Genomic DNA, 22,636 nt, shown 5'->3' on the forward strand with positions numbered 1-22,636 from the left:
GCGTCATCTATAATTTATACTTCGAAAAACAGCATGCTTAGTACTCAACACTGCTGATTTCACTTGCATTTTTCCTACCTCCCACCCTAACTGCCAGCTGGCTTTGGAACTCCAAACAGGCATCCATGAAAATAGCATAGGATTGCTTGCAGGAAATGGAACACTCCAGGAGTTTGACACTAAAAGGGTTTGGAACTGTCCACTAACTAGTGCTGCTGAGAACCTGGGTTGTTCAAAGGAATTTCAGATTCCTCTATTCCAACTTCCTTTTCCTTAGGGTACTTCCAATACCAACAGGTCCTCTTCATGGGTGTGTGTGGGGAGTGGGGAGCGCTGGTAAAACAGCAAAACCTGAGACCCAGCCTGGAGTCGTGCAAAGGAATCAAACAGACTTGGTTTATTAAATAGTCCAGTCATTTGCTTTGCTTTTGAACAACCTTGAATGGCAGTGTGGATGGGTGCGTGGGATGCTATTAAGTATGAACAAATTTGGAGTAAGAATCTGCTATATCTGCTATCACACGACGTAATTTTCTCCATTTTTTTCTGATTGCAGATTTAATCCATTTTATCGGAAAAGTAGAAAATGCAAAAACAGCTAGATTTTCATTAAATTTTAATTATTCTCTTTCCATGCCTTTTCTCGTTTGCTCCATATCTTCCGAAGAAGACCTGGAGTGCAGGGTAGGAGAGACCCAAGAGCATCTCAGAGGGCAACAGCTCAACTTCACTCCCCTGCAGCCCCTGCAGCTTGCTTCGCCCCTCACCCCTCCCCCTTACCCGGCGCTTACCATTGGTCATTGCCATGACAACCAGCAGCTGCCGGGTCGGCCGCCTCTACCGCAGCAGGGGTGGGGCCGTCGGGGTGGGGGAGGGAGAGGAGGAGCTAGTGGAGGTGTCTGCTGCAAGTTCCTGGCTGCTTCTGAGCTCACCCCATCCTCCAAGAGGGAGGAGGCCTGAGCGGTGATGCTGCGCTGCTGTCGCTGCCGCCTGCCTCTGCTGACATTCTAGTGGGGCTGGAAGGGTGGTTCCTGTTCGCCACATTGCCAACCAGAGAGGAGGAGGAAAAAAATCCCAGCAGCCGCTGCTGATGTTGGGTTCGGAGGCTGCATCCGACTCGGTCACAAGGAAAATGGATTCAGTTTGCATCTCTCCCTCCTTTCTACAGCTTCTCCGAGTCTCAGCATGGTGAGTAGGAGACCTAAGGGCTACCTTCTTGGTTTAGCTGGTTATTAAATGACTTGTGTATACATTTGTGGCCTGGATTTGAACAATGACTCCCGTCTCTCAGTCTAGGAGGGGGAGATGTGGAGACAGATGAGGGGAGAGAGAGAGAGGAAGGTTACCAGGGAGAGGAGTGAGAAGGCATCCGCTTGTGTTAAAAAAAAAAAAAAAAAAAGTGTTGTGATTTTTATCACAAATTGGCTCAGAATACAGACTGAGCCACTTGATTCCTTCCCTCCCAAGCTTAGCAACAAAATCAGGGGGTGGAAAACCCGCTAACAACAGGAAAAGGGTGCTGTTGAAAGGAATCGTTTCATTTGCAGCTCTTATATGTAGGGTTTGGGCCTTCCTCAAAGCCCCATTTGGTGTCTCAACCTTCTCGGCCTAATTATCAGGTGGTTTTGTTTATTTTCTTCATTGCTAAGGTGGCCCCAGAATTTAGCCTTCTATTTCATACTCTAAAGGACTCTTGTTGAGAAACAATTTGATGGATCTGGAGCTTCATTTTTAGTATATAGATTTGATTGTGAACATATAGACATGCATCTTATGGTTATTCATATCAGACATACACATTACTTAGCATTTATATTGCATTTATGAAGCATATTTATATGTGGAGGATGCTTGCTTTACTATCATTTTTTATGGGTTTTGAATGGCCCTGCGTGCTTGGAAGTAATTGCAGGTTTTTGAAACTATGTTTCTGGTTTGTATTATTATTCATTGGCTTCCTTTGGATTAATGTGAGATTTATTCTTGTTATTGTCCCTTAGTTTCATTGTGACCAATTAAGACAGATGCCTATCATTTGATCTGCATTACAGAACTAGATGTGAATTCATAGAGTGGCTCTTTTCTTTATTTTTAATTGGGTTTGTTGGGAGTGATATTGAGGGCCCTGGATTTACAATGAGGGGAAAGGGAGGTGGCTTATGGTATTATTTTGCATCCAGCATCTTGCCAAATGAATGTTGGAACAAATCAGTTTTCTCAAAATTCCACCCCAGTCTTTGTATGTGTGTACCTTATGTCCCGTGAACATGAAGCACAGCTGAGCTGGAAGGTGAAATGCATTCATTTTATTTAATAGTGCTGCTATTTGATGTTCATTCCTTCAGTATCCAGGCACCATTTTATAGTTCTCCCAAATATTGTGTTACAGGTCTGCTTCTGTAAGTAATTAAGTAGGAAAGTAGGATTGCTTTTGAATATTTAAGTATTCCCAAGAACACTGGGATAGCTATTTCCAAATCAGCCAGCTTATACAATGAAATGAAAGAGTGAGCAAAGCTTAGCTGGAGAATGGCTCATGCTACTATGTGCTGAAATAGGAGGGGGGTGTAGTTTATAAATGCTTACTAGGATCTGCTTGACCTTTTATTATGTCAAGGTTTTAAGGCAGCTCAGGAAGACTAAAGATGCCTGATATGAGTAGCATGCAGGGCTCCATTACCACCTAGGATAATGGATTTCATTGAACTAAAGCCAGAAAAATCCTTGCAGGTAAAAGTGTGTTATAATATCGCATTCATCATATATACTGATTTCAGTCATCTGCCTCTTCTCCAACAATATCACTCTGGATATCTTAAAAACATTTTTTTGCAATGTAAAATCACATAATTTTTTTTGCCTTCATCTTTCATTTATTTTAACATGTGTCAGGTTTATTGTTTAATTTTTCTGAGAATAATTTTTCTATTTGGTTTATACATGGGACACATCCTTAGTGAGTTAATTTAACCTACTCATAGTATGTCATATGTTATATAGATTCACAACTCTGTAAACGCATGCTATTATGTGCCTAATTGTAACAACTATATAAAGTAGGGCAAGAAAGGAGTTACTGGGCTTATATGTCATATCAATTTTTTATAACACTTTGTGTCCTGAATATTTTAATGATAGCTTTGACTGCCCAAAATTAAAATTTCTGACATATCTACAATAAACTAAAAAAAAAAAAGATATGTAGCAATTGGCCCTGTTTCATACAATGAAAGAAGATAGCATAGGGCTTTGTTGTTATTTCCTTTGTGTTGAGTTTCCATTTGGATGTGGTTTTTATGGACAAAGTTGGTACAGTTTGAACAGAGGCACATCACTGTCTGCCTTAGGCTTAGTACTCACTGTAAGTAGTCTGTTTCAGCTCTATCGCCAGGCCCTGTTTCTGAGGAAGGATTCAGACACTACTAGAATTGTTTCATTTGAAGAAGAAAAAACTGAGAGATATCAGTTTTTTGTTTAATAACAATTATTTGTTTCAAATAAGCTGATGTTTTACATAGGGGTTGTATATTGCTATTTGGGGGAATGTAAAATATGGTCAATGGGCTTCAACTTCATTAAGAAGAATGAAAATTAAAAATATGAAATGTAGAAGTTCCTCTTAGTAAGTGAGAATAGTTACGTGGATAATCAGATAAGGTGGTGCATTCTTCTCTCATTGAAACCTCCAAAAGTATGACCTACATATGCATTTGTCTGGGATGGACTAGTATCCTTCTCAAGAATTCCTCTGGCTTTTTCTAGAGTTAATCATCCTTTTAAGAATGTGAGTTGTTTACTACCAGGTACTTCTAGATCTACAATAGCTAGACTCCATTTTGTAATTGGCTTCTAAATTACGAAATCTGGATATTTAAAAAAAAATCTATTGATCATTTGCTTAGAGAAATTTTTATGTAATTCTGCCAGTATGCAGGGATTAATCTGTTCATTAGAGCCCTTCTTTCTCAGCAGCTTAATGAAATGCAATGCCAAATACCTACACTAAAAGTTTTCCCTCAGCAGGCAAGGTGGTGAACACCTGTAATCCCAATGACTCCAGAGGCTGAGGCAGGAGGATCACAAGTGCAAGGACAGTCTCAGCAACTCAGCAAGACCCAGTCCCAAAATAAAAAAAAAAATTAAAAGAACTGGGTATGTAGCTTAATGGTAAAGCACCCCAGGATTCAACCCCCAGTACCAAAAAAAAAAAAAAAAATACTCCCTGTTGTATGGTTAATGTATTGTATAACGAAAAATGTATTATGTTACTTAGTAGAGCCTAGATACAAAGTAATTCAAGAGCTACCAAGTTGAAAAAAATATATGTAATGAAGAATACATACAAAATGATTTTTAAAATATGCTATTTAAATATGTTGTTTGAGTAGAAGGTACTAATTACCTTTTACCCAAACATTGTCTTGAAAATGCCATTCTTGTTGGACTATTACAGTTCAATATTTTGACAGCCATGAAAACCCTTAGTAAAACTTGTTTTAGTTAAAACGCACATACTTTAATTCTTTATTGGTAGTAGTTATTTCCTAATTTTCCAAGTGACCTCAGGTGATATTTTAATTTTATGTTCACACTCTCAGTTTCCTTAAAAACTTTGTGGAGGGTAAAACTGACTTAGAGTGTCTTAGAAAATATTTGGAGACTAAAAACTCTTTTCTGTATTTCTAATTAATTCATAAAAGGTTAGTGTTTTGTTTCTTGTTGTAGAGGCTTAGAAGAAAAACAGATTGATCATGGAAATTTCAACATAAATAACTCAATAATCAGCTTTCATTGCAATAAATAAACTAGATTAAACTCTGGTGTAACTTTGAGAATTTAGATAAATTCCTCCTTTATATATCCCACTATTTTTCTTCAGGTGAAAACATGCTTACAAACACAATTAATTAATGAATTTGCTAATAACTATTAGTAGAATTCTTATATGATTAGCATAACTTGCATATGCCAGCAACATAAAATTTCCTTGGCGGATATAAGATACACATTAAAATAGATAATGATGAAAACAATATAGTTATAATTAGTACTATCATAATCTTATTTTAATGTAATCACTAATAGTTCATAAGTGTACTTCCCTTTTTTATTTTTTGTTTTATACACTCAACAGATCAGATCACTTGAGTTTAAAAAAACTCATAATTATTTTATATAAATGGAAACAAAGTCACTGAGGTTATATTTGTCCAAATTTGTGTTTGGTTCATGGTCAAACAGGGAGCTAGATTTCAAGTCTTCCAGGCCCAAATCTACCATATAAGAAGGTATAACAAATTGCTTATTTGTTTTATAAAATATAAAATATTGTAAATCTACATTATTTGGCTCATTTTTATTTGAATATTTCAGGTACCACAGTTTGCTTTTTGACCATATTGAATTGCCAAACAGACTAAATACATGTGTAAAATATCTGCAAAAAAAAAAAAAAAAAGAGACACAAAAATATTTTGCAAAATATCTGGGCTTCTTGATATTTCAGGAAAGCATAGAAGCATTTGTCTAGGTGAAAATCCAAACTTTGTTGTACTGTGATATGAACTAAAAAGCTACCTGTAAGTCCTGAGCATCTCTCTACCTCATGTTCTTAAAAATAAAACAAATGTTGTTATAAAATAAGTGCACTTCTGTTTAAGAACTTTCTGATGTTTTCCTGGGCAAATTCTTCTAAAACTTTTCTGAAATATCAAAACTTGATATTTTTCCAAAAACAATCTAATATTTTGGTTTCCTTTATTTAATTTTTTGGGGGGTACTGGGAATTGAACCCAAAGCACTCCACCTCTGAACTATAAAGCTATATCAGCCCTGATTTTATTTTTATTTTGAGACTGCATCTCAAAATTGCCCTGTCTCAGCCACCCAAGTAGTTGGGATTACAGGTATATACCACCAGCACCAGTATTCACCAGTTCTTGATTTTTCTTTTGACCGTCCAAAGCATACACTTTCTCTGACTACATGGTAATTCAATCCTGCAACTAGCAAATCATGCCATCTGAGCTAACATTCCATATATGGAAAAAGGTGTCCCTCATAATTAACTAGCTTGCAATAAAAGTAAGACCTATTGCACTAAAGATAGTCTATTTACAGCATTATTCACTGATATAATTAAATTTTGTCTTTCAAATTTTTTCACTTGAAAAGATAATACATCCTTCATTGTGGGGAATGATACTATACAGAAAAATCTAAGAGGAAGATGAAAATCACCTGTAGGCCTGCCTTCAGGAAATCGTTCCTGTTTGCACTCCGGAATCTTTTTTTTTTTTTAATTTTTTTCCACATGCACATAGAAATGCCCATAGACACATCATTTCATAAATGCACCATACTCAAAAGATTGTTTTCATGTTTTACTTTGCAGAGAATAGCCGTTTTTTTCATGTTAATAAATATATTTTTAATAATTTTTAAATCTCTGTTCATTTTTCTTGATGATTCAAGCTGTTTTTTTCCCCACTTAGAGGTCCTTACACTTGGGTTTTAAGTAAATCTCATGACGCAGGTAGAATTTGCTTGATGTACAGCAGGTGGTGAGCCAGGCATTATTTTCAGGAAATATGAGTTGCTTTTCCCCTGACCTGTTACTTCATCTCATAATGGGTATTAAATTAACCTAGGTCATCCCTTGTCTGCTGATAATGAATGAGTTGAAAACCCAAGTCAGTGAAATCTCTAGTTTGAATCATGAGGAAGTTCACCATGTGTGAGCATCAGTATCAGTTAAAAAAATAAAATAAAAAAAAGAACAAATTTCTTTCAGGTACATTTCCCTCCACCATATGATGGTGGTGTATGCTGTAGTTTTAACCTCTGTGACAAATTGACATCCTTTACAGAAACATATTTAAACAATGTACATTAGCTGCCACAAGACTTCTCAGAATAAACCAGGAGGTATTTTTGTCATCTCTTGTTCACTGTGATCATTGTGCATGTATATGATGGTTTTCTAATGCCAACCTGATGTCTGACTGTTTCTCTGTTTAAACATGAATGGTTGGATTCATCCTAAACCTGATGTATGAACTTTGAATATAACTGTGTGGAGAGGATTTCCTAGATGTGTTTCCTCTGTCACTCCCTGTGTTTTCTTCATAGCACTTGCCAAAAGTCATGACTATAGAGCTATTTGGTTTTAAATTTTTTCCCTTCATTATATTACAAGCTCAAATGGTCTTGTCCACAAGTTAATAATAAATGCATCAGTACAAGGTGGTTGCAATAAAGATTGGTTGACTGACTGAATGAATGAATTGAGGTTCCCATGAAGATCCTTTGTCCTAAGTTTACAGAGATTTTCACTACTAGTTCTTTAGACTGTGATTTTTATTCTTTTAAATTATTTATAGAGCAGGGGATATAGTCCAGTGGTTGAATACTTAACTAACATGCATGAGGCCCTGGATTTGATCCCCAGCACTGGTAATAAATAAAGACATAAATAATCTGTGAAATAAAATAGATCATATTCACATATGTGGTATTCTCAGAATGTTGTTAAGCCCTGGATGGGGAAAATCAAATTCTTAAAGGTACCAAGTGCAGTGATGGATTCATCATTAAAGATAGCTCACTATGTGCTGTGATGTAAGAAAGAAATGCTGTGAACACTTCTATGGCTCCTTTTATGTCTTTTCAAAACTAAATTACAAATAGGAATAGTGATATTGTTAAGGGGATTCCTTTGAATTCACATTAATTTATTAAAATAAGTTAGTAATTTAATTATTAGTAGTAGTATCTAATTACATGTAACACACAGCTATTTTGCTATTCTAGAAATCCATCCTACCAAATTCATTAAAGAATCATTCCTTCATATCTTTACCCAAAGAGGAAGCCGAATAAGAAATATATTCTAAAAATAAACTAAGGCAGCATTCTGCTTTCATGTAAGTTTGGAAATCAAATATAGAAAGGGTGACAGGGGAGGTGGGTGTACTTGGCAGGTGCAGAAACTTACCTTCCAGCCACCTGGGACAGCCTTCCCCCACCCCCCATGGGTTCCTAGCCCTCTGACACACCGAAGCTGAAGTAGGAAGAAAACAGCTTTGTTGCCTTTGTTTGGCATCTAAGTCAAGATCATGGCATTGACTACAATCTTGAAATTCTGGAGTCCCGCTGCAGTTAAAATGCACATGGAAGAACCAGATCTGACCAAGTTTAGCTGACACTATCTGGTTAGAAAACAACTCTTTGGTATTATTTTCAAAGAAGGAAATTTTGCTGTGATTATTATGCCTAAAAAAAAACCTGTGAGTATGTGCTGAAGAAAAAAGGGTGATATTTTCATCATGCCTTCTGTTTCAAACTGGAAATATTCCCCTGGATAATGCTTCCCAGCATAACCACATCAAAAATGTAAACCAAGCAAATGTTTCTCACCCACACTCCTTGCGGACTCTTCCTTGTACAGCATTTCATGGAGAGAGGTACTTTCCAAAAATAAACTTAGTTCTTACTCTGTAGTCATCGATGATCCATATTTAAGGGCTTTAAACTACTCATAAGGACAAACACACCTAATTTGAACACATTTTCCAAAGTAAATGTTGTTCACATTCTTAATGCTATAATACTAATAAAAATAGAAATTTTAATTTATTATTTATCTTTATTAATTAACTTTATTGACACATTGTAATTATACATAACAGTGAGATTCATTGTGACCTATTTGTACTTATACATAACATGATTTGGTAATATCATTCCTCTGTACCTCTCCCCACTCCCACCCCCAACCCCTGTCCCCTTTCTCTACTTGTTTCTAATTTTCATAAGACCCTCCCCACACACACACACACCCTTTTTTCCTCTCTAGCTTTAAATAACATTCTGTTTAAAGACATTCTGTTCCCTCTAGGCTACTGTGTCATTCTGCCATTAAGTGATGAGCAAAACAATCAGTAATTAATTTTCATAGAATGGTAAACAATTTTCTGAATTTATAAAAATCCTATGCTGGGAATTAATATGAAAATCCACAACCTGCTAATTTGGCTAATTGACACTGACTAGATAGAAGGACCTATTTTGAAGATATGTGTTACAGACATGAAACTTGCTTTCTTATGAAGTTCCTAGATAATTTGGACTGTGAAAATGGATACTCTGAAATTCCTGGGATTTCTCTGTTATCTGCTCAGCTCTAGTTACCTACAATCAGAGGCAGGAATTACCCAGGCGCCAGTGGCTCTTTGTCTCCTGCGTCCATGCAGGAATAATTTAAGTGGTAGATACTCAACCATAAGACGGGTTTTTGTGTTTTCGTGAATATATGTTTTTTTTTTTTTGCTGCATTATGGAAAATATTTGAATTTTTACTTCTTTTCATTCCTTTATTTAAATAAATAAATGGAGGCTGGAGATCAAACCCAGGACCTTGTACATATTAAACATATTCTCTACCATGGAGCTCTATCTCCAGCCCCGACTTCCTTTTATTTCTAAAGCATTTCACTTAATAAAATCACCTATAAAATGTAGAATTTGTAGTATTTTGAGTCAGATGGTTAAAGCATTAGTAATATTTAAAAATAAATGTTAGCTTTTAAAAACTGAAGTAATAATAACTGCCCCCCCATCCTGTTTTGTTTTGTTTTGGTACCAGGGATTGAACCCAGAGACACTAACTATTGTGTCATATCCCCACCTTGTTTCCAAAATTTTTTTTTTTTAATTTTGAGACAGGTCTTGCTAAGTTTTTCAGGGCCTCACTACTTTGCTGAGGCTGGCTTTGAATGTGCAATCTTCTCGCCTCCCCCTTCTGAGCTGCTTCAGATTAAAGGTGCGTGCCACCACACCCTAACTGGGCCCATTGATTTAACACATACCCCACTCTTCTTAGCTGGATTGTCACATTTTTAGAGCTGCAGGCTGCATTGCTGCACTTGGGAAGAAGAGAAAGGAAACCTTCAGCTTGAAACAAGGAAAACTGCTCCTCCAACACTTGAGTGACTGTCAGGTTTACAACCTGCGTATATTCATTGGTGTGTAAGAGACCAAAGTTCAAATGCTTGCTAGAAACATACCCAAGTCATTCTAATGCTCATATTTGAGCAGGTTTGACTAAAAAAAATACTGTCCAATCTCTTTTGGCTTGGTATATGTATATTTTTCTCTTTTTTCTCTATTTATGGTTTTTAAAGCCAAGCCTACATAGTTTAGCCAAGGCACCTAGAAAGTATTAAGGAGGCAGTTAGTCATTGGTCACTTACTTACTGAACTTTGACATTTGTATAGTCTGAAAACATTAACTGTCTATATTTATTTTGTATAATCCTTTTGTTTTGGAACATTGATATTTGGCCATATAGACAATATAGAATTGTTTGGGTCTTAGTTCACCTGGTGCCATCAGTAACCACATTCTTGAGGTGCTTAATGCTATCTGTCTAACCAGGAGACCTCTATGACAGTCACTGATGAGATGGCGGAAGAGCATTTTGTTCAGGAGGTAGACTTTGTGCACAAATGAACTTTCCCCTGGGTCACGCTTAAATTGTTTCAGACTTGAGGCTGACTCATCTTTACTCTTGAGAAGAAATGAAGAGATCCATAGTTTAGAGTTTTTCTTATAATTCCAACAACAAAAGGGATACTTCTGACCCTCTTAAATAGCAATGATATATGATATACTCAGAGTTTATAGGTATGAAAAGTAAATTATTCAGAAAAGGAGAAAAACTGTTAAATCCTTTGAGCACTTCTTTGGTATGGATTATACTGGAGTGTTTTCATTGGTGTAGATTTCACCATCTTCAAAAGTCTAAGGCAGTAGGCATTTTTCTTCCCATCTCGAAAGAGGAAAATGAAGCTCTGATGGGTTAAATGTCTTAGAGAGGCATCTGGCCAGTATATTTTAGAGTTGAAATTGGAGAGAGGTCTATTTGATTTTATAGCACAGTCATTAAAACCTGGAGATGTGGGGCCAGGTCCCGCTTCAGGAAAATGCTTGTAAACTTGGGTAAAATGTTAGTAAAAGCTGTATGTGTATCCAGCACAATATTTTTAAAAACATACTTTTATCTGAAATTTCATGAGGTTGACATGAGAAGAAATACTAAAATATCTGGCCCCTTTGAGAAAGAAAGAAAACTTGGCAACAACAGGCCTACCTGTCTCCCAGCAGAGGTGTCTGAAGTTTAACAAGAACCAGCAGGCTGTCTTCTGCATGGGTATTTCCCTCCCCAAATGCACCATCTCCACTCTCCAGGATCCCTCCCCAATTGGTGGCCATTGTTCTTCAGGTAAACATGGAGCTTTTGTTAACATAGAAGCCAAAAATGAATATACATAATAACCCAGCAGACAAACGTTTGCTAAAAATGAATTACCTGTATGAAATTTAATGCTATGGTTTGTGGACAATCACAATGATATTTCAATAGGATAATTTATAGTTTCAAGTAATCCCTCTTATGTCCCTTCAGTTATTTATTTTATGCCTTTCAGGATTAGTAGGCTAAGGTTTTTTTTTCCCCACAATTAATATATATTTAGGACTTTATTTTATAATACACAAAGAACTTTTAATACTTTTACTTAATCTGCAATAATATAGGTGAGGTAGATATCATACTAATATGTATGGCTTGGGTCTTTTGGTCATCCTTACCAGATCTTTCTTTCACTTACAATCAAAGCCAGCCAATCCATGGGTGCCTGTATAAGAAAATAATAAGTAAGCCAAGGGCTTTGTGTTGTTTATTTGGTGGGGTGCAGGAAATATGAATGGGTAATTCTCACAAGTGTACCATTACCATCTTCACCAACACCACACAGCTTCCCTGAAGATCCTCAAAATAGAAAGTGTCTGTAGGCTTCTGATTATTAGCCCCATCCTTTTCCCAAAGGATGTATGTTTTTTAAAGGGAAAAGAGCTAAATTTGAAGAGAATATTAACATGTAACTATTATAGGAAATAAATAATACCCAGTTTCTTGCAGAAGTCTTTGTTTCAGTAAACTGACTACTGTGGCTGCTAGCCAATGGACCTAAACTAAAAATGTTCGTGCACATTTTGAAGAAGTTGGATTTCAAAATGTCTTCAAACTTTCCTTTGTTCCCTTAAGATCTATCTTTCATTTGATAAGTCAAATATAATAATATTTAAATTAGTAAACGGAAATTATTGAAATATAGAAATTTACTTTTTGGACTAAATCCAGGTTAAAAATTTTCTAAGGATTTCTTTCAAAACATGTTTAACAGTAATGTTGTGTTGTTGTTGTTGTTGTTGTTGTTATTATTATTATTATTATTATTATTATTATTATTATTATCATCATCATGCTGTACTGATTTTTGTTTTGCATTACTAGAGGAGTTTCCAAAGAGAGGGACCTCAAGACCTTAAATCAGGACAAGTGGGATGCTTGGAGTACATGATGGAAGAGAATTTCAGTACTTGTCAGTCAGAGGCACAGGTAGATTTATTTAGGAAAGTAGATACACATTCAAGGGAAATGCAGGCTATCTCAGGGGAGAGAAGTCTTTTTGGGAAGTGGGGGTGAAGTAAGAAATAAATATTCAAGGAAGAATGCCAACCATCTTAATAGTGAGAAATATTGGGGGTAAAGAAAGGAATTCACATTCAAAGGACAATGTGGGCCATCTCCAGAAGGAGAGACAGCAACCCCTTGGTATACGGTGTTCATATTTATAGAGGTACAGTTGCTATAGGGCAGAGTGACACAATTTTTTTCCAGTTTTTCCACATTGCCCTCATGTTACTTTTTCCAGCGAAAAGTGAGCCTAGTAGATCTGGAATGCTTGTTTTGCATTTCCAAGTTTCAAGGGCTTTCCCTGCTTTCCAGTGGCTCATGGGGGTGCTTCTCTTTTGAGACCTAGTGGTTCATTTTCTGTATCCTCAGATTCCTATCTCACCAATGTATATTGAAGAAGGTGGTATTATTCTTATTTTGTATGTAACTAAATGAAGGTTAATTGAAATAAAGCAACAACCTTTAATCAACATTATCCAACTAACAACTGATAGAAAATCTGTATATGGGGTAAAAATGAGAGTTCATAACCCACTTGAATCAAATGTATGAAATATGATATGTCAAGAACTATGTAATGTTTTGAACAACTAATAATAAAAAAAAGAAAAAAAAAAGATTCTAACTTTAAGTCTGACTCCAGAGTTGCTCTTCAATAATCTACCCCTCTTCCTTCTTAATGAAAACTCCATTGTCCTCTTGAAAATTAAAGTAAATGAAGGAAAAGACAAATGTATTTCTAATGCTACTAATGTTAAGTATTAATTAAAATCCAATTTTTACTATCACGGATAGCAATACTCTTAAAATTTGTATTCGAGAACCAAGTCCACATAACTACAGATTTCTCAGCAAGGACTCAAAATTAGGGCCCGAATGAATCTCAGTTCTAAAATAAACCCTTTGAAGGTTTTGTGTTTAAATAACTATTAAGAGATCATGTGTGCTTTGTGTATTTGTGATATTGGGGATTAAACCCAAAATTTCTTTATCACTAAGGTACATCCTCAGCCCTTTTTATTTTTTATTTTGATCAGAGTCTCGCTAAATTGCCATTGGCCTACAATCTTCAATCCTCCTGCCTCAGCCTTCGGAATTGCTAGATTTATATATGTATACAACATGCGCAGCAAGTTTTGTGTATTTGTACTGTGTCATTCAGAATTTTCTTTTTAAAACAAAAATTTAAATAAGCATTACTATATTTTTTAAAAACAATTACCTAGTTTTCCTTCCTACACTTCAAGCAATAAATACACAAGAGAAAATTTGTTTTTCACAGTTCTGCAAACTATAACATTTTTTTTTTCAGGGAGTAGTTTCATAGAAGTTTGTTCTCTGGGAAATGCCTAGCAAAATAACTTGAGCAGAATTAAGTCCCAGAATTTAATACTCTGAACAATACCATTTTCCTGTGATCTTATATATAGTTTCACAGTATTAATCCATGAAACTCAAGACTCTCTTGTTTCAATTTTTTTGGAAAAAAGCAGGAGTTATATTAGAAATAGGTTTGGAGAAAAGAAAACTTAAATCTTGATTTGTTTATCTCTGTGTACAGATCAAGAATGTAGGATGAATTAATTGTGACCTATCCTAACCATTGAATACAACAGGGCACTTTAGCTGTAGAAAAATGTTTAGCAATATACGAAAATATGCGAAATGTCCTTTAAGTTTTAAAAAAGGTTCAAGAATCAAAAGATGAATTTAAACCCAATTTTGTGGAGAGGGAAACTATTACACAAGCGTACCCATTTTTTAAAAGGATGAAAACAGTGTAAATCAAAATGCTAACAGAGTGATTCTAGGTGGCAAGTTTATGTGAAATTTTTTCATTGGGTCTCTTATGATTTCTAAATTAGCAAAATGAGGTAAATATTTTTGAAGGAACAATTTTATTATCAAAAATTCTAAAACATCCACAAACACAAATACTTGACCATGTGGAATGCCTCTGCAGGGCTACTGGAAAATGGTTCTTTTGTTCTACCTCGATCTGAGGTTCCAAACTGGTTCTCAGATAAAACCACAGTGTTCCTGGTCTGCCACAGGGAGAAGCCAGAAGGAGGTTAGGACCCAGCCTCTCTATGCAAAACACCCATTGGGTATCTTCCTTGGTTTTGAGAAAAGGTCCTGTCTCAAAATACTCAGAAACTCAATGGCATAATTCATGTCATTGATATTTTTTGTGCCATAATATCTAATTTCTTTAAAGCCTAAACATTTCAACTTGCACTTGAATATCCAGCATCTTATTTTTATTATTCTCTGTGGTTTTAGTTCATAATTGTTATTAGAATTCTTGGGTATAGCATAATACTCCATGTGTAACCCTGTGTGGCATAGTAATAATCCATTTTTTTATTGAAAAATCTTAAGGAAGGGTTATTACATGAGAAACCAAAAACCCATACGAATTCTTCAAAATCTTAAGCTCTTTCCCTTTGGGAGGTAGGCATAGCTATTCCCATCATGAAGGGCCTGCCTGCCTAAATTTTGATGCATTTTCTGAAGTTTATATGATATGAGATATTTTTATTCCTGAGCCTAATAATGCTGATGGTAAAGGTGATGCTGATGCTGATGATAACTCACACTTGGAGGGTGCAGCCAAGAGTGACACAGCTCCCAGGAGGACTGTGTGCATGGCCTCTCCCTCAGCGGTACAGTGGCGCAGTGCTGAATTAGCACCTGCTGTGTGCCAGGTGAGGTTTTGGACACTTAACAAACTTAGCAACTTTGGTGTCCCTTCTATATACTTTTCTTTTTTGGAGGAAACAATGATAGAGAAATGTTAAGGAACATGCCCAAGTTCAACAGTTAGTAAATGGTGTGTGTACTGAATAGCTCCTAAGTGCTGGTCTTGATCCTAAGTGTAAGGGACAAAGATCAGGAACCCATACTCAAAAGTTGTTTAGAGTAGTAGGGATACAAGTCTGTAAACAGAAAGTTAAAAATAAAACATCACAAACATTGCCAGGGAATAGTTTTCCCCTCCACCCTCAAAGAACATGGTCTCAAACGAAAATTGAACAACTTAACACTTGCCATCCAAAAGTAGTCTTATTTCACCTAAATCATAGTTGTCTTTTTTACTGAAGAAACAAAATTAGAACGTTAATTATTTTATAGTGCCTATTTCCATGTATATATTGTACATGGTAATGCTGTACATTAGTATATTTTAATGTTATTTGGCCAAATCTAGCTCAATGGTGAATATTAAGATAACTCAAATACCTTAACTCACATGTGAATTACTAATCAAGGATTATATTTTTTTCTCATGACATCACCTGGTAAACTGTTCAGTTATGAGCAAGACAAATATTTGGACATTTTAAATCAAAACAGAACTATAAAATATTTTTCAAACAAAATGGAAAAGGGTGTTCTTTAGCTTTGTGATCATGATTTTAATATAGGAAAAATTAAGTTTAAAAATAATTTTGACACCTATGATCGATCTATTCTTCTAAGTTAGGTGTGTGTGTGGAGGAGTAAGTAGTGAATGGGGAATCTGCAAAGATGAGTAAGACTGAGTCCTAAAAGTACTGTAAGCAGTAAGCATGTAGGCACTGAAATTGTGCCAAGATACCCTGAAGTCTTTATCAGAACATGAAAACATTTGCAAATGGGTATTGAGCATGTGGAAATCTATACAGGGAAATTTGGTTAGGAACATCAATCAAAACCCATGGATCAAGAAAAAACACTAAAATCAGAAATATTGGGTTTAGGTACCTGAAATGCATGTGGGGATGTTGTAACCTGCATTGCCTTAAAGTTAAAGGAAGAATACTACAAGCTGGGTGTGGTGGCGCCTGCCTATAATCCCAGCGACCTGGAGGCTGAAGCAGGAGGATTTCGAGTTCAAAGCCAGCCTCAGCAAAGGCTAGATACTAAGCAACTCAGTGAGACCCTGTCTCTAAATAAAATACAAAATGGGGCTGGGGATGTGGCTCATTGGTCGAATGCCCTGAGTTCAATCCCTGGTACACACCCATCTCTACCAAAAGAATACTACAGTCATAAATGGCCATTATTCAGGGAATAATATAAAATGTGGATATGTAAAATAAAGCAAAATAAAATCACTCAAACAAAGCCCTGTGCAGTTTGGATGGTTTGCTGTGTTCCAAATTTCAGCCTACATGAAGCTTTATCACTTGGGATATATTAGAAAATGAACTATGAGACTGAAATGAGACATGACTGTCAAATCCTGAAAGGAAAATTATGAATGGCCTTCTAAAGTTTTTTCCCCCATCTGAACCCTTCCTTGTGTGTGAATCTAATAAGGCCATATGCACAATAAGTATTGGAAAACATGTTAGATACATCGATTGCAGTTACAGTCAAGGGACTCTTTCATTATTATTTTTCTGCATTTAGTACATAAAAAGTAACCCAGAAAGTGAGGAAAAATATAAACCCAGAGGAAAAAAGGTCACTGAGTGTTTAATGGGAGTATTGATCCCAGCTAGCTTGCCTTTGCCTTGCTGATTTTCCTCCTCAGAGCCATAATTATTAGTACTCCAGCCGTGGTATTAAGTAATCTGTAAACTCTCCCTCTCTCAGTGTATAGTCATGTCACTGAGGCAGGAGGCTGTAAAACCATCTCAAATCCCTTAAACTCTTTATTTCTCCTTAAGTAAACAGAAAGTCCAGGTTTAAATTATCCACAAGGACGCTTCTGGCTGTAAACCTCTTATGTTTATGACTCTGTGATAGTTCCTTGCACTAGCTGTCAGCCCTGCATCATAATAGATGTTTTCCAAGGTAATTAGGCAATATCAGCTTTTAGCCCTTTCCTCCTTTTCTGTGGGTGTACCTGTGTGTACACATGTGTTATATTGTCATCTGGTGTAGCAAACAAGTTCTTTTTTTAAAATTGATTTTATTTTTCTTAAATACACGACAGTGGAATGTATTACATTCTTATTACGCATATAGAGCATAGAGGGAGGGGGCAGGGGATTAGCAAGGATGGTGGAATGTGATAGACATCATCATCCAAAGTACATGTATGAAGACACAAATTGGGTGTCAATTTACTTTATATACAAACAGAGATATGAAAAATTGTGGTATATATGTGTAATAAGAATTGTAATGCAAAAAAGAAAAAAACAAAGTACACATATAAAGACACAAATGGGCTGAACATACTTTATATACAAAGATATGAAAAAGCAAACAAGTTCTTAAATTCAAACTACGATTTTAAAAATGTAGGTAATGTATGCTTCTAGGCTAATTAGTCACCCACTGTATAAAAGAACTGAGTTTACTTCTAATCCAGCCCAGAAAAGGCATCCTTCGGTGCTGATACTCAAGTGCAAGGTAAATGCTTGATTAGCAGAAATATTACTGAGAGGTTTCTGGCTTATTATTGGGATATATATTAGATCATATGTAAGAACTCTTTCCACTCAATATTGTGAACATGTTGTCAGTGGAACCCCAGTGCAGAGGCATTCTCTTCGCTGTGAAATATTTGCCTTTGCACATTCAGATAATCACCATATAGGTTTCTTTAAGTTCTCCTATTCCAGGAGCCACGTTTTTCGGATGGATCAGTATGACACAGTGCAAAGGCACAAAACTGGGATTCAGAAATCCTGGGTGTAATCTTGGTTCAACGACAGCTAGTATATGGCAAGAGCAGGCATCCTGTCCAATCTTGAGTTTTGCTTTTTCAATTGTGAAAGGAGAGAAATAAAAGATATCGACTCCTTTCCTCATCTTGAGAGGAAAATAAATGGTAAGAAATATATATATAGAAGGGTTTCTTAATTCTTTTGCTTTCAGGTATGTAGGCATATTTGCAGGCTGAATGAAGAAATCATTACTGAAAACCTGAGTCTTTCTATGTGCTCTATTATCATAGGGACTGCAATTATTTATGGAGCTGACTTAGACTTCCATTAGCCTAATTCTGCTTGAGAGAGTGAGGTAGAAAGGTGAAGGAGGAAAGGAGAGAAAAAGATATATTCCTGAGGATGAGATCACAACCCAAGGAGGAGTAAGGGAATTGCAGGTGGCTCAAAATGCATATTAATAAAATAAAGATATTATAAACCTGCATATTAATTTTATCTCTGTTTTGTAATATCTATTTACACAAAATATAAAACTGCATAAAATTACCTTGACTGGCTGGGACATAGGGAAGATATAGTGAGAGAGCATCACAGAAGGCATGCGTTATAAACATTTAAAAAACTATCATGATAAAATGTTAATGAAATGCAAAGATGTTTAGAAAACAGTCGGTGAAAATGTAAGACTTGAAAACACCATGTCTATTAAAAAATGTTTGAATATGCATGAAGAAAAAGGACCTAAAGGAAACAAAAAATATCATTTGTATTCAGGTGGTGGAAATAGTAAAATACTAATTTTAGTGTTTTTCTTCTTGTTAACTTCTATTTCCTAAGGTTCCCCCCCCCCCAATGAACATATAATACTTGGTTAATAAGAAAAGAAGCAGGACTGGGGATGTATTTCAGTAGTAGGGCATCTGCCTACCATGTTCCAGACCCTGGGTTCAATCCCCAGCACTTCAAGGGGGCCGGGGAAGCAAACCAGAAAAAAACAATAACTTTACCTGATCATTTCAGAGAGCTCCTGATAGATATTAGGTAGTAAAAGATAGGCCTCATATTTTTTTTTTCACCATTAAGGTGAGTGATTTGTATCCTTGATCTTTTTTTTTTTTATTTCAGTGTGAATTAACATAATTATTGACCACAAATAAAGGTAGGAAGTGAAAACTCTAGGATTTAGACAAGCCTACTGAGAACAGCAGCACTGTCCTGACAGAATTCAAACTAATGAAACTGAAGGACAAGCCACAGGATCAGGCCACACAAACCAAAGTCATCGCACCATCACCCTCAGTAGAAAAGAATGGAGCTTTCTTGGTGTTCTGTCTACTAATGGTTATGCGGATCAATATCGAGGTCATTTTTCTTTTGGAAAGATGTGACCAGTTGGTTTATATAAACAAATCCTTCTTAATTCCCAAAATGAATTCTGATAAAGCAGCATCGTCCTCTGTTAGTATTTATTCAGTGTATACTCATACTGGAATCCTTTCTAGTTATTCTAGTCTTTTTTAAATGAATTTATTGTAACCATCTATTTTTCCATAAGTTAGACCAGTTGTCATTTCTGTTTTGCTGAATTCAGTATCACCACCACTTTTTGTCTTTGCTCCTGCATTCCATCCTGACCCAATCAATTTTCAATATACTCTTTACTCAGTTAGCTCCTCTTACATTGCTTTTCCCAGATACCCAGTGTCTAGGACCTCACAATTTCAGGAATCTTTCACTGGCAGAGTAGTCCAATGCACACTCTGATTTCCCCCGGCTGGAATTCCTGTCGCGCCTGTGTTCACTACCATATTGTTCATTGCATAATTGTTCTCCTTGCTTCAGTTGGTCTCATCTGAACATCTAGATTCTGCATCTAAACTGAAAGTCACTTGAAGGATTTACAGTCCTCTTCCTGCTCTTAGGAGTGGCAGGAAACCCCTGTTTGAGCAGTGAATCCTGTGTGCTGTGTATACTGGGTGTGCATTATCTCCTGAGCATGACAATTACTCAATTAAGATGGTTTTTGGATCATATGTCACGAGGGAAGACTGGAACTCAGAAAGGCTGTCTTTTCGTGAGGCTGTATAGTTGGTTTCCATCAAACTTGTTTATCTCCTGGCCAGTCAATGTTTTCATCATGATGTTTGGTAGCTCACTCAAAATTTCATTTCATTTTCTACTTTTCCATGCTCTTTATTTTTTTGTTTGCTACAATTACGAGGCAAAATTTAATGGTAAAAATATTAACTCCAACTGATTCTTAATTATTTCTCCCTAAATGCCCTTCCCTGTTTATACCCAGTTTTCTTTTTTGGCATCTTTCCCATGATATTTTTTCTGCTTACCAAAACCAGATTAAACTTTAAGTGCCCAATACACTAAACTACTCTTGTATCCCAGGAATCAACTTGAGATTCCTGTCTACCTCTAAATTAAAATATTCACCCAGTTGTGAAGACAGTGGATTCCAGAGAAAAATGAAACAGAGGAGACAGTGATTCATATTTAAAATCCTGTAGTGCCTCTAGGACACAGAGTAACCTAATGCCCGCAGGAGACAGTAGAACAGAATACTTACTGAGAGAGTGCTGACAGAGAAGGAGGTTCACTGTTCTAACTTAGGGAAGAAAGAGAAGCCAGTCTCATCCTCCCCAAGTGAACCTGCCCATTCCCTCTCATCTTTTTTTCCCACAGTGTTTCTGTTTGTCATTGGAATAAACTATCTTTTTTTTTCCCATTAATGCACTGTGAAGAAATTAAAGAGAATAACTTAGAATACAGACATCCTAAAGGAAATGTCTGAATGTACCATCTGGGCCATTATAACTCTGCTTTCCTCGCATGGTTTTCCTTTGCTCTCAGAATTCAGGTGGAACTCAGGAGTGAGCACATTGGCTGCTAGAGGTCAGATGCTGGGAACAGTGGTAGTCTGAGGCCACTCACCCCTTGTCATGGATGGTCAAGAGGTGATGGTCTGACCGAAGCTTTATTTCAAGCTTAGAGCATTTTACATGGGTATGTTACTTCTTAAAACTGTTTTGTTTGCATTCTCACGCACCACTGGCACAAGTTCAAAGGGAAAAAACTGTCCAAAAGACTTTGTTCATGAACTTAATAGTTCTAGTTAAACATCTTAGACATACACTTTGATCTAGCAATTATTCAGGTAGGATTATATTATATGGAAATAACTGGATAAAATCACTTTATAATTGATCATCAATGTGATTTATACTACTAAATAGTTGAAAATAATCTCTTATGATTGGAATTGTGCCTCCCCCAATACATATATAGAAATCTTGTCTCACAATGTGACTCTATTTGGAGATAGGACCCTTAGGGAAGTCATTAAGGTTAAATAAGGTCAGAAGGGTGGGGTACTAATCCATTATGACAGGTGTCCTTAGAAGAAGAGGAAGGGACACCAGGGATGTGCATGCACAGACAAAGGCCATGTGAGGACATGGCAAGAAGGTGGCTCTCTGAAAGCCAATGAGAAAAACCTCAGGAGAAATTAAACCTGCCATCACCTTGATCTTAGACTTTAATCTTCAGCACTGAGGAAATAAATTTCTGTTGTTTAGGCCATCCCGTCCATGGCATTTAGTTATGACCGCCCTAGAAAACTAAAACACAATGCAGTCATCCAATAATAGGAGAAAACTACATGAATTAGAGTGCAATCTAACAATAGAATAAATATAATTAAAAAATAACAGTTTATATAATACCTAATGATATAGAGAGTGTTCCTAGTATGCTTTCAGGTAGAAAAGGAGGTAACCAGAAACTATGGTGCTATTTGTACAAAAATGAGTGTGTGTGTGTGTGTGTGTGTGTGTGTGTGTGTGTGTGTGAGCGTGCACATACACTCACAGTGTCAGGAAAACATGCAACTAACCCTCAATCCTTTCTAGATATAGTTTTCTTCTTCCTTTTTGCTTTTCCTCCCTCCTTTCTTTCTTTTTAAGGTTGTCTGTCAAGACTATTTCCCCCCAAAGAACCAGAATTATTTTTGGAAATATTCATAAGATACATGTATTTTTATCTCATGTTTTAAAGTACATTTCAGATGGAATTATACTTATCCAGATTGGAAAGTTCCTGAGATAAATATCTACCAACATCTTATAAATTCAAGCATATATATATAATCATTATTTAATTATCTTCATTACCATTATAATTTAATCTGCAAAAATTCCCTTTCTGCACTTGTCATAGCTATTCAGCATTTTTGAGTGGTGAAAAACTATTTACTATTTCTCAAATTTAGTGTAATATCAAGTGATGAGAATATGCACTTGCAGAGAGAAAGATCCAGATTTGAACACTTGCCAAGTGACTTAAAAAGTGTGACCTTGAGAGAAAGTTACCAAACTTTTCTGAGTCTCACTTTTCTTAGCTGTTAAATATCGATTAATTATACTTTCCTTGTAAGTTTGTTGTTAAGATGAAGCTAGCTACCAGTGGAGAGGATTA

General features: G+C 36.1%; 1 protein-coding gene across 1 annotated transcript in view; it reads left to right on the top strand.

Moving 5' to 3' along the window:
* Positions 1-991: 991 nt before the first annotated feature.
* JAKMIP2 (janus kinase and microtubule interacting protein 2) overlaps positions 992-22,636 on the top strand; it is a 157,624-nt gene continuing 135,979 nt past the window's right edge. Inside the window, exon 1 of the mRNA XM_081305331.1 lies at positions 992-1,188. The gene's annotated coding sequence lies outside the window, so the exon portion shown is untranslated. The remainder of the gene's footprint in view (positions 1,189-22,636) is intronic.

The sequence above is a fragment of the Spermophilus citellus genome (genome assembly GCF_964194105.1).
Source record: "Spermophilus citellus genome assembly, chromosome: 1".
Classification (NCBI taxonomy): domain Eukaryota; kingdom Metazoa; phylum Chordata; class Mammalia; order Rodentia; family Sciuridae; genus Spermophilus; species Spermophilus citellus.